We start from the raw sequence: 13,544 nt of genomic DNA, 5'->3' as shown, positions 1-13,544 counted from the left end.
TACGAGGAACGGAGTTTATAAAACACACAGGGGGGCTCCCACAGGGGGACTCCCACAGGGGGGACCTGAAGGTACGAGACACGGAGTTCATAAAACACACAGGGGGGCTCCCACAGGGGGGACCTGAGGGTACGAGGCATGGAGTTTATAAAACACACAGGGGGGCTCCCACAGGGGGGACCTGAGGGTACGAGGCACGGAGTTTATAAAACATACAGGGGGGATCTCACAGGGAGGACCTCAGGGTACGAGTCACGGAGTTCATAAAACACACAGGGGGGCTCCCACAGTTGGGACCTGAGGGTACGAGGCACGGAGTTTATAAAACCCACAGGAAGGCTCCCACAGGGAGGACCTGAGGGTACGAGGCACGGAGTCATTAAACACATAGGGGGGCTCCCACAGGGGGGACCTGAGGGTACGACGCATGGAGTTTATAAAACACAAAGGGGTGCTCTCACAGGGAGGACCTGAGGGTACGAGTCACGGAGTTCATAAATCACACAGGGGGGCTCGCACAGGGAGGACCTGAGGGTACGAGTCACTGAGTTCATAAAACACACAGGGGGGCTCCCACAGGGGGGACCTGAGGGTACGAGGCGCGGAGTTTATAAAACACACAGGGGGGCTCCCACAGGGAGGCTCAAACAGGGGGGACCTGAGGATACGAGGCACGGAGTTCATAAAACACACAGGGGTGCTCCCACAGGGGGGACCTGAGGGTACGAGCCACGGAGTTCATAAAACACACAGGGGGGCTCCCACAGGGAGGACCTGAGGGTACGAGGCACGGAGTTCATAAAACACACAGGGGTGCTCCCACAGGGGGGACCTGAGGGTACGAGGCACGGAGTTTATAAAACACACAGGGGGGCTCCCACAGGGAGGACCTGAGGGTACGAGGCACGGAGTTCATAAAACACACAGGGGGGCTCCGACAGGTGGGACCTGAGGGTACGACGCATGGAGTTTATAAAACACACAGGGGTGCTCCCACAGGGTGGACCTGAGGGTACGAGGCACGGAGTTTATAAAACACACAGGGGGGCTCCCACAGGGAGGACCTGAGGGTACGAGGCACGGAGTTCATAAAACACACAGGGGTGCTCCCACAGGGAGGACCTGAGGGTACGAGGCACGGAGTTTATAAAACACACAGGGGGGCTCTCACAGGGAGGACCTCAGGGTACGAGTCACGGAGTTCATAAAACACACAGGGGGGCTCCCACAGTTGGGACCTGAGGGTACGAGGCACGGAGTTTATAAAACCCACAGGAGGGCTCCCACAGGGAGGACCTGAGGGTACGAGGCACGGAGTCATAAAACACACAGGGGGGCTCCCACAGGGGGGACCTGAGGGTACGACGCATGGAGTTTATAAAACACAAAGGGGTGCTCTCACAGGGAGGACCTGAGGGTACGAGTCACGGAGTTCATAAATCACACAGGGGGGCTCCCACAGGAAGGACCTGAGGGTACGAGTCACTGAGTTCATAAAACGCACAGGGGGGCTCTCACAGTTGGGACCTGAGGGTACGAGGCACGGAGTTTATAAAACCCACAGGAAGGCTCCCAGAGGGAGGACCTGAGGGTACGAGGCACGGAGTTCATAAAACACACAGGGGGGCTCCCAAAGTTGGGACCTGAGGGTACGAGGCAAGGAGTTCATAAAACACACAGGGGGGCTCCCACAGTTGGGACCTCAGGGTAGGAGTCACGGAGTTCATAAAACACACAGGGGGGCTCCCACAGTTGGGACCTGAGGGTACGAGGCACGGAGTTTATAAAACCCACAGGAAGGCTCCCAGAGGGAGGACCTGAGGGTACGAGGCACGGAGTCATTAAACACATAGGGGGGCTCCCACAGGGGGGACCTGAGGGTACGACGCATGGAGTTAATAAAACACAAAGGGGTGCTCTCACAGGGAGGACCTGAGGGTACGAGTCATGGTGTTCATAAATCACACAGGGAGGCTCCCACAGGGAGGACCTGAGGGTACGAGTCACTAAGTTCATAAAACACACAGGGGGGCTCCCACAGGGGGGACCTGAGGGTACGAGGCGCGTAGTTTATAAAACACACAGGGGGGCTCCCACAGGGGGGCTCAAACAGGGGGGACCTGAGGATACGAGGCACGGAGTTCATAAAACACACAGGCGTGCTCCCACTGGGGGGACCTGAGGGTACGAGCCACGGAGTTTATAAAACACACAGGGGGGCTCCCATAGGGAGGACCTGAGGGTACGAGGCACGGAGTTCATAAAACACACAGGGGTGCTCCCACAGGGGGGACCTGAGGGTACGAGGCACGGAGTTCATAAAACACACAGGGGGGCTCCCACAGGGGGGACCTGAGGGTACGAGGCACGGAGTTTATAAAACACACAGGGGGGCTTCCACAGGGAGGACCTGAGGGTACGAGGCACGGAGTTCATAAAACACACAGGGGGGCTCCCACAGGGAGGACCTGAGGGTACGACGCATGGAGTTTATAAAACACAAAGGGGTGCTCTCACAGGGAGGACCTGAGGGTACGAGTCACGGAGTTCATAAATCACACAGGGGGGCTCCCACAGGGAGGACCTGAGGGTACGAGTCACTGAGTTCATAAAACACACAGGGGGGCTCCCACAGGGGGGACCTGAGGGTACGAGGCGCGGAGTTTATAAAACACACAGGGGGGCCCCCACAGGGGGGCTCAAACAGGGGGGACCTGAGGATACGAGGCACGGAGTTCATAAAACACACAGGGGTGCTCCCACAGGGGGGACCTGAGGGTACGAGCCACGGAGTTTATAAAACACACAGGGGGGCTCCCACAGGGAGGACCTGAGGGTACGAGGCACGGAGTTCATAAAACACACAGGGGGGCTCCGACAGGGGGGACCTGAGGGTACGACGCATGGAGTTTATAAAACACACAGGTAATCCCACAGGGGGGACCTGAGGGTACGAGGCACGGAGTTTATAAAACACACAGGGGGGCTCCCACAGGGAGGACCTGAGGGTACGAGGCACGGAGTTCATAAAACACACAGGGGTGCTCCCACATGGGGGACCTGAGGGTACGAGGCACGGAGTTCATAAAACGCACAGGGGTGCTCCCACAGGGGGGACCTGAGGGTACGAGGCACGGAGTTTATAAAACACGCAGGGGGGCTCCCACAGGGAGGACCTGAGGGTACGAGGCACGGAGTTCATAAAACACACAGGGGTGCTCCCACAGGGGGGACCTGAGGGTACGAGGCACGGAGTTCATAAAACACACAGGGGTGCTCCCACAGGGGGGACCTGAGGGTACGAGGCACGGAGTTTATAGAACACACAGGGGGGCTCCGACAGGGGGGCTCAAACAGGGGGGACCTGAGGATACGAGGCACGGAGTTCATAAAACACACAGGGGTGCTCCCACAGGGGGGACCTGAGGGTACGAGGCACGGAGTTCATAAAACACACAGGGGGGCTCCCACAGGGAGGACCTGAGGGTACGAGGCACGGAGTTCATAAAACACACAGGGGTGCTCCCACAGGGGGGACCTGAGGGTACGAGGCACGGAGTTCATAAAACACACAGGGGTGCTCCCACAGGGGGGACCTGAGGGTACGAGGCACGGAGTTTATAAAACACACAGGGGGGCTCCCACAAGGAGGACCTGAGGGTACGAGGCACGGAGTTCATAAAACACACAGGGGTGCTCCCACAGGGGGGACCTGAGGGTACGAAGCACGGAGTTTATAAAACACACAGGGGGGCTCCCACAGGGAGGACCTGAGGGTACGAGGCACGGAGTTCATAAAACACACAGGGGGGCTCCCACAGGGGGGCTCAAACAGGGGGGACCTGAGGATAAGAGGCACGGAGTTCATAAAACACACAGGGGTGCTCCCACAGGGGGGACCTGAGGGTACGAGGCACGGAGTTCATAAAACACACAGGGGGGCTCCCACAGGGAGGACCTGAGGGTACGAGGCACGGAGTTCATAAAACACACAGGGGGGCTCCGACAGGGGGGACCTGAGGGTACGACGCATGGAGTTTATAAAACACACAGGGGTGCTCCCACAGGGGGGACCTGAGGGTACGAGGAACGGAGTTTATAAAACACACAGGGGGGCTCCCACAGGGGGACTCCCACAGGAGGGACCTGAAGGTACGAGACACGGAGTTCATAAAACACACAGGGGGGCTCCCACAGGGGGGACCTGAGGGTACGAGGCATGGAATTTATAAAACACACAGGGGGGCTCCCACAGGGGGGACTTGAGGGTACGAGGCACGGAGTTTAGAAAACACACAGGGGGGCTCTCACAGGGAGGACCTCAGGGTACGAGTCACGGAGTTCATAAAACACACAGGGGGGCTCCCACAGTTGGGACCTGAGGGTACGAGGCACGGAGTTTATAAAACCCACAGGAAGGCTCCCAGAGGGAGGACCTGAGGGTACGAGGCACGGAGTCATTAAACACATAGGGGGGCTCCCACAGCGGGGACCTGAGGGTACGACGCATGGAGTTTATAAAACACAAAGGGGTGCTCTCACAGGGAGGACCTGAGGGTACGAGTCACGGAGTTCATAAATCACACAGGGGGGCTCCCACAGGGAGGACCTGAGGGTACGAGGCACGGAGTTCATAAAACACACAGGGGTGCTCCCACAGGGGAGACCTGAGGGTACGAGGCACGGAGTTCATAAAACACACAGGGGGGCTCCCACAGGGGGGACCTGAGGGTACGAGGCACGGAGTTTGTAAAACACACAGGGGGGCTCCCACAGGGAGGACCTGAGGGCACGAGGCACGGAGTTCATAAAACACACAGGGGGCTCCCACAAGGGGGGTTAAAACAGGGGGGACCTGAGGATAAGAGGCACGGAGTTCATAAAACACACAGGGGTGCTCCCACAGGGGGGACCTGAGGGTACAAGGCACGGAGTTCATAAAACACACAAGGGGGCTCCCACAGGGGGGACCTGAGGGTACGAGGCACGGAGTTCATAAAACACACAGGGGTGCTCCCACAGGGGGGACCTGAGGGTACGAGGCACGGAGTTCATAAAACACACAGGGGGGCTCCGACAGGGGGGACCTGAGGGTACGACGCATGGAGTTTATAAAAGACACAGGGGTGCTCCCACGGGGGGGACCTGAGGGTACGAGGCACGGAGTTCATTAAACACACAGGGGTGCTCCCACAGGGGGGACCTGAGGATACGACACACGGAGTTTATAAAACACACAGGGGGGCTCCCACAAGGGGGACCTGAGGGTACGAGGAACGGAGTTTATAAAACACACAGGGGGGCTCCCACAGGGGGACTCCCACAGGGGGGACCTGAAGGTACGAGACACGGAGTTCATAAAACACACAGGGGGGCTCCCACAGGGGGGACCTGAGGGTACGAGGCACGGAGTTTATAAAACACACAGGGGGGCTCCCACAGGGGGACTCCCACAGGGGGGACCTGAAGGTACGAGACACGGAGTTCATAAAACACACAGGGGGGCTCCCACAGGGGGGACCTGAGGGTACGAGGCACGGAGTTTATAAAACACACAGGTGGGCTCTCACAGGGAGGACCTCAGGGTACGAGTCACGGAGTTCATAAAACACACAGGGGGGCTCCCACAGTTGGGACCTGAGGGTACGAGGCACGGAGTTTATAAAACCCACAGGAGGGCTCCCACAGGGAGGACCTGAGGGTACGAGGCACGGAGTCATAAAACACACAGGGGGGCTCCCACAGGGGGGACCTGAGGGTACGACGCATGGAGTTTATAAAACACAAAGGGGTGCTCTCACAGGGAGGACCTGAGGGTACGAGGCACGGAGTTCATAAATCACACAGGGGGGCTCCCACAGGGAGGACCTGAGGGTACGAGTCACTGAGTTCATAAAACACACAGGGGGGCTCCCACAGTTGGGACCTGAGGGTACGAGGCACGGAGTTTATAAAACCCACAGGAAGGCTCCCAGAGGGAGGACCTGAGGGTACGAGGCACGGAGTTCATAAAACACACAGGGGGGCTCCCACAGTTGGGACCTGAGGGTACGAGGCACGGAGTTCATAAAACACACAGGGGTGCTCCCACAGGGGGGACCTGAGGGTACGAGGCACGGAGTTTATAAAACACACAGGGGGGCTCCCACAAGGAGGACCTGAGGGTACGAGGCACGGAGTTCATAAAACACACAGGGGTGCTCCCACAGGGGGGACCTGAGGGTACGAGGCACGGAGTTCATAAAACACACAGGGGGGCTCCGACAGGGGGGACCTGAGGGTACGACGCATGGAGTTTATAAAACACACAGGTAATCCCACAGGGGGGACCTGAGGGTACGAGGCACGGAGTTTATAAAACACACAGGGGGGCTCCCACAGGGAGGACCTGAGGGTACGAGGCACGGAGTTCATAAAACACACAGGGGTGCTCCCACAGGGGGGACCTGAGGGTACGACACACGGAGTTTATAAAACACACAGGGGGGCTCCCACAGGGGGGACGTGAGGGTACGAGGAACGGAGTTTATAAAACACACAGGGGGGCTCCCACAGGGGGACTCCCACAGGGGGGACCTGAAGGTACGAGACACGGAGTTCATAAAACACACAGGGGGGCTCCCACAGGGGGGACCTGAGGGTACGAGGCATGGAGTTTATAAAACACACAGGGGGGCTCCCACAGGGGGGACCTGAGGGTACGACACACGGAGTTTATAAAACACACAGGGGGGCTCCCACACGGGGGACGTGAGGGTACGAGGAACGGAGTTTATAAAACACACAGGGGGGCTCCCACAGGGGGACTCCCACAGGGGGGACCTGAAGGTACGAGACACGGAGTTCATAAAACACACAGGGGGGCTCCCACAGGGGGGACCTGAGGGTACGAGGCATGGAGTTTATAAAACACACAGGGGGGCTCCCACAGGGGGGACCTGAGGGTACGAGGCACGGAGTTTATAAAACATACAGGGGGGATCTCACAGGGAGGACCTCAGGGTACGAGTCACGGAGTTCATAAAACACACAGGGGGGCTCCCACAGTTGGGACCTGAGGGTACGAGGCACGGAGTTTATAAAACCCACAGGAAGGCTCCCACAGGGAGGACCTGAGGGTACGAGGCACGGAGTCATTAAACACATAGGGGGGCTCCCACAGGGGGGACCTGAGGGTACGACGCATGGAGTTTATAAAACACAAAGGGGTGCTCTCACAGGGAGGACCTGAGGGTACGAGTCACGGAGTTCATAAATCACACAGGGGGGCTCGCACAGGGAGGACCTGAGGGTACGAGTCACTGAGTTCATAAAACACACAGGGGGGCTCCCACAGGGGGGACCTGAGGGTACGAGGCGCGGAGTTTATAAAACACACAGGGGGGCTCCCACAGGGAGGCTCAAACAGGGGGGACCTGAGGTTACGAGGCACGGAGTTCATAAAACACACAGGGGTGCTCCCACAGGGGGGACCTGAGGGTACGAGCCACGGAGTTCATAAAACACACAGGGGGGCTCCCACAGGGAGGACCTGAGGGTACGAGGCACGGAGTTCATAAAACACACAGGGGTGCTCCCACAGGGGGGACCTGAGGGTACGAGGCACGGAGTTTATAAAACACACAGGGGGGCTCCCACAGGGAGGACCTGAGGGTACGAGGCACGGAGTTCATAAAACACACAGGGGGGCTCCGACAGGTGGGACCTGAGGGTACGACGCATGGAGTTTATAAAACACACAGGGGTGCTCCCACAGGGTGGACCTGAGGGTACGAGGCACGGAGTTTATAAAACACACAGGGGGGCTCCCACAGGGAGGACCTGAGGGTACGAGGCACGGAGTTCATAAAACACACAGGGGTGCTCCCACAGGGAGGACCTGAGGGTACGAGGCACGGAGTTTATAAAACACACAGGGGGGCTCTCACAGGGAGGACCTCAGGGTACGAGTCACGGAGTTCATAAAACACACAGGGGGGCTCCCACAGTTGGGACCTGAGGGTACGAGGCACGGAGTTTATAAAACCCACAGGAGGGCTCCCACAGGGAGGACCTGAGGGTACGAGGCACGGAGTCATAAAACACACAGGGGGGCTCCCACAGGGGGGACCTGAGGGTACGACGCATGGAGTTTATAAAACACAAAGGGGTGCTCTCACAGGGAGGACCTGAGGGTACGAGTCACGGAGTTCATAAATCACACAGGGGGGCTCCCACAGGAAGGACCTGAGGGTACGAGTCACTGAGTTCATAAAACGCACAGGGGGGCTCTCACAGTTGGGACCTGAGGGTACGAGGCACGGAGTTTATAAAACCCACAGGAAGGCTCCCAGAGGGAGGACCTGAGGGTACGAGGCACGGAGTTCATAAAACACACAGGGGGGCTCCCAAAGTTGGGACCTGAGGGTACGAGGCAAGGAGTTCATAAAACACACAGGGGGGCTCCCACAATTGGGACCTCAGGGTAGGAGTCACGGAGTTCATAAAACACACAGGGGGGCTCCCACAGTTGGGACCTGAGGGTACGAGGCACGGAGTTTATAAAACCCACAGGAAGGCTCCCAGAGGGAGGACCTGAGGGTACGAGGCACGGAGTCATTAAACACATAGGGGGGCTCCCACAGGGGGGACCTGAGGGTACGACGCATGGAGTTAATAAAACACAAAGGGGTGCTCTCACAGGGAGGACCTGAGGGTACGAGTCATGGTGTTCATAAATCACACAGGGAGGCTCCCACAGGGAGGACCTGAGGGTACGAGTCACTAAGTTCATAAAACACACAGGGGGGCTCCCACAGGGGGGACCTGAGGGTACGAGGCGCGTAGTTTATAAAACACACAGGGGGGCTCCCACAGGGGGGCTAAAACAGGGGGGACCTGAGGATACGAGGCACGGAGTTCATAAAACACACAGGCGTGCTCCCACTGGGGGGACCTGAGGGTACGAGCCACGGAGTTTATAAAACACACAGGGGGGTTCCCATAGGGAGGACCTGAGGGTACGAGGCACGGAGTTCATAAAACACACAGGGGTGCTCCCACAGGGGGGACCTGAGGGTACGAGGCACGGAGTTCATAAAACACACAGGGGGGCTCCCACAGGGGGGACCTGAGGGTACGAGGCACGGAGTTTATAAAACACACAGGGGGGCTCCCACAGGGAGGACCTGAGGGTACGAGGCACGGAGTTCATAAAACACACAGGGGGGCTCCCACAGGGAGGACCTGAGGGTACGACGCATGGAGTTTATAAAACACAAAGGGGTGCTCTCACAGGGAGGACTGAGGGTACGAGTCACGGAGTTCATAAATCACACAGGGGGGCTCCCACAGGGAGGACCTGAGGGTACGAGTCACTGAGTTCATAAAACACACAGGGGGGCTCCCACAGGGGGGACCTGAGGGTACGAGGCGCGGAGTTTATAAAACACACAGGGGGGCTCCCACAGGGGGGCTCAAACAGGGGGGACCTGAGGATACGAGGCACGGAGTTCATAAAACACACAGGGGTGCTCCCACAGGGGGGACCTGAGGGTACGAGCCACGGAGTTTATAAAACACACAGGGGGGCTCCCACAGGGAGGACCTGAGGGTACGAGGCACGGAGTTCATAAAACACACAGGGGGGCTCCGACAGGGGGGACCTGAGGGTACGACGCATGGAGTTTATAAAACACACAGGTAATCCCACAGGGGGGACCTGAGGGTACGAGGCACGGAGTTTATAAAACACACAGGGGGGCTCCCACAGGGAGGACCTGAGGGTACGAGGCACGGAGTTCATAAAACACACAGGGGTGCTCCCACAGGGGGGACCTGAGGGTACGACACACGGAGTTTATAAAACACACAGGGGGGCTCCCACAGGGGGGACGTGAGGGTACGAGGAACGGAGTTTATAAAACACACAGGGGGGCTCCCACAGGGGGACTCCCACAGGGGGGACCTGAAGGTACGAGACACGGAGTTCATAAAACACACAGGGGGGCTCCCAGAGTTGGGACCTGAGGGTACGAGGCACGGAGTTTATAAAACACACAGGAGGGCTCCCACAGGGAGGACCTGAGGGTACGAGGCACGGAGTTTATAAAACATACAGGGGGGATCTCACAGGGAGGACCTCAGGGTACGAGTCACGGAGTTCATAAAACACACAGGGGGGCTCCCACAGTTGGGACCTGAGGGTACGAGGCACGGAGTTTATAAAACCCACAGGAAGGCTCCCACAGGGAGGACCTGAGGGTACGAGGCACGGAGTCATTAAACACATAGGGGGGCTCCCCCAGGGGGGACCTGAGGGTACGACGCATGGAGTTTATAAAACACAAAGGGGTGCTCTCACAGGGAGGACCTGAGGGTACGAGTCACGGAGTTCATAAATCACACAGGGGGGCTCGCACAGGGAGGACCTGAGGGTACGAGTCACTGAGTTCATAAAACACACAGGGGGGCTCCCACAGGGGGGACCTGAGGGTACGAGGCGCGGAGTTTATAAAACACACAGGGGGGCTCCCACAGGGAGGCTCAAACAGGGGGGACCTGAGGATACGAGGCACGGAGTTCATAAAACACACAGGGGTGCTCCCACAGGGGGGACCTGAGGGTACGAGCCACGGAGTTCATAAAACACACAGGGGGGCTCCCACAGGGAGGACCTGAGGGTACGAGGCACGGAGTTCATAAAACACACAGGGGTGCTCCCACAGGGGGGACCTGAGGGTACGAGGCACGGAGTTTATAAAACACACAGGGGGGCTCCCACAGGGAGGACCTGAGGGTACGAGGCACGGAGTTCATAAAACACACAGGGGGGCTCCGACAGGTGGGACCTGAGGGTACGACGCATGGAGTTTATAAAACACACAGGGGTGCTCCCACAGGGTGGACCTGAGGGTACGAGGCACGGAGTTTATAAAACACACAGGGGGGCTCCCACAGGGAGGACCTGAGGGTACGAGGCACGGAGTTCATAAAACACACAGGGGTGCTCCCACAGGGAGGACCTGAGGGTACGAGGCACGGAGTTTATAAAACACACAGGGGGGCTCTCACAGGGAGGACCTCAGGGTACGAGTCACGGAGTTCATAAAACACACAGGGGGGCTCCCACAGTTGGGACCTGAGGGTACGAGGCACGGAGTTTATAAAACCCACAGGAGGGCTCCCACAGGGAGGACCTGAGGGTACGAGGCACGGAGTCATAAAACACACAGGGGGGCTCCCACAGGGGGGACCTGAGGGTACGACGCATGGAGTTTATAAAACACAAAGGGGTGCTTTCACAGGGAGGACCTGAGGGTACGAGTCACGGAGTTCATAAATCACACAGGGGGGGCTCCCACAGGAAGGACCTGAGGGTACGAGTCACTGAGTTCATAAAACGCACAGGGGGGCTCTCACAGTTGGGACCTGAGGGTACGAGGCACGGAGTTTATAAAACCCACAGGAAGGCTCCCAGAGGGAGGACCTGAGGGTACGAGGCACGGAGTTCATAAAACACACAGGGGGGCTCCCAAAGTTGGGACCTGAGGGTACGAGGCAAGGAGTTCATAAAACACACAGGGGGGCTCCCACAGTTGGGACCTCAGGGTAGGAGTCACGGAGTTCATAAAACACACAGGGGGGCTCCCACAGTTGGGACCTGAGGGTACGAGGCACGGAGTTTATAAAACCCACAGGAAGGCTCCCAGAGGGAGGACCTGAGGGTACGAGGCACGGAGTCATTAAACACATAGGGGGGCTCCCACAGGGGGGACCTGAGGGTACGACGCATGGAGTTAATAAAACACAAAGGGGTGCTCTCACAGGGAGGACCTGAGGGTACGAGTCATGGTGTTCATAAATCACACAGGGAGGCTCCCACAGGGAGGACCTGAGGGTACGAGTCACTAAGTTCATAAAACACACAGGGGGGCTCCCACAGGGGGGACCTGAGGGTACGAGGCGCGTAGTTTATAAAACACACAGGGGGGCTCCCACAGGGGGGCTCAAACAGGGGGGACCTGAGGATACGAGGCACGGAGTTCATAAAACACACAGGCGTGCTCCCACTGGGGGGACCTGAGGGTACGAGCCACGGAGTTTATAAAACACACAGGGGGGCTCCCATAGGGAGGACCTGAGGGTACGAGGCACGGAGTTCATAAAACACACAGGGGTGCTCCCACAGGGGGGACCTGAGGGTACGAGGCACGGAGTTCATAAAACACACAGGGGGGCTCCCACAGGGGGGACCTGAGGGTACGAGGCACGGAGTTTATAAAACACACAGGGGGGCTCCCACAGGGAGGACCTGAGGGTACGAGGCACGGAGTTCATAAAACACACAGGGGGGCTCCCACAGGGAGGACCTGAGGGTACGACGCATGGAGTTTATAAAACACAAAGGGGTGCTCTCACAGGGAGGACCTGAGGGTACGAGTCACGGAGTTCATAAATCACACAGGGGGGCTCCCACAGGGAGGACCTGAGGGTACGAGTCACTGAGTTCATAAAACACACAGGGGGGCTCCCACAGGGGGGACCTGAGGGTACGAGGCGCGGAGTTTATAAAACACACAGGGGGGCTCCCACAGGGGGGCTCAAACAGGGGGGACCTGAGGATACGAGGCACGGAGTTCATAAAACACACAGGGGTGCTCCCACAGGGGGGACCTGAGGGTACGAGCCACGGAGTTTATAAAGCACACAGGGGGGCTCCCACAGGGAGGACCTGAGGGTACGAGGCACGGAGTTCATAAAACACACAGGGGGGCTCCGACAGGGGGGACCTGAGGGTACGACGCATGGAGTTTATAAAACACACAGGTAATCCCACAGGGGGGACCTGAGGGTACGAGGCACGGAGTTTATAAAACACACAGGGGGGCTCCCACAGGGAGGACCTGAGGGTACGAGGCACGGAGTTCATAAAACACACAGGGGTGCTCCCACAGGGGGGACCTGAGGGTACGACACACGGAGTTTATAAAACACACAGGGGGGCTCCCACAGGGGGGACGTGAGGGTACGAGGAACGGAGTTTATAAAACACACAGGGGGGCTCCCACAGGGGGACTCCCACAGGGGGGACCTGAAGGTACGAGACACGGAGTTCATAAAACACACAGGGGGGCTCCCAGAGTTGGGACCTGAGGGTACGAGGCACGGAGTTTATAAAACCCACAGGAGGGCTCCCACAGGGAGGACCTGAGGGTACGAGGCACGGAGTTTATAAAACATACAGGGGGGATCTCACAGGGAGGACCTCAGGGTACGAGTCACGGAGTTCATAAAACACACAGGGGGGCTCCCACAGTTGGGACCTGAGGGTACGAGGCACGGAGTTTATAAAACCCACAGGAAGGCTCCCACAGGGAGGACCTGAGGGTACGAGGCACGGAGTCATTAAACACATAGGGGGGCTCCCACAGGGGGGACCTGAGGGTACGACGCATGGAGTTTATAAAACACAAAGGGGTGCTCTCACAGGGAGGACCTGAGGGTACGAGGCACGGAGTTCATAAATCACACAGGGGGGCTCCCACAGGGAGGACCTGAGGGTA

The sequence above is a fragment of the Lampris incognitus genome, chromosome 2 (assembly GCF_029633865.1).
Source record: "Lampris incognitus isolate fLamInc1 chromosome 2, fLamInc1.hap2, whole genome shotgun sequence".
NCBI lineage: Eukaryota > Metazoa > Chordata > Actinopteri > Lampriformes > Lampridae > Lampris > Lampris incognitus.
Note: the sequence above shows the minus strand (reverse complement) of the source record.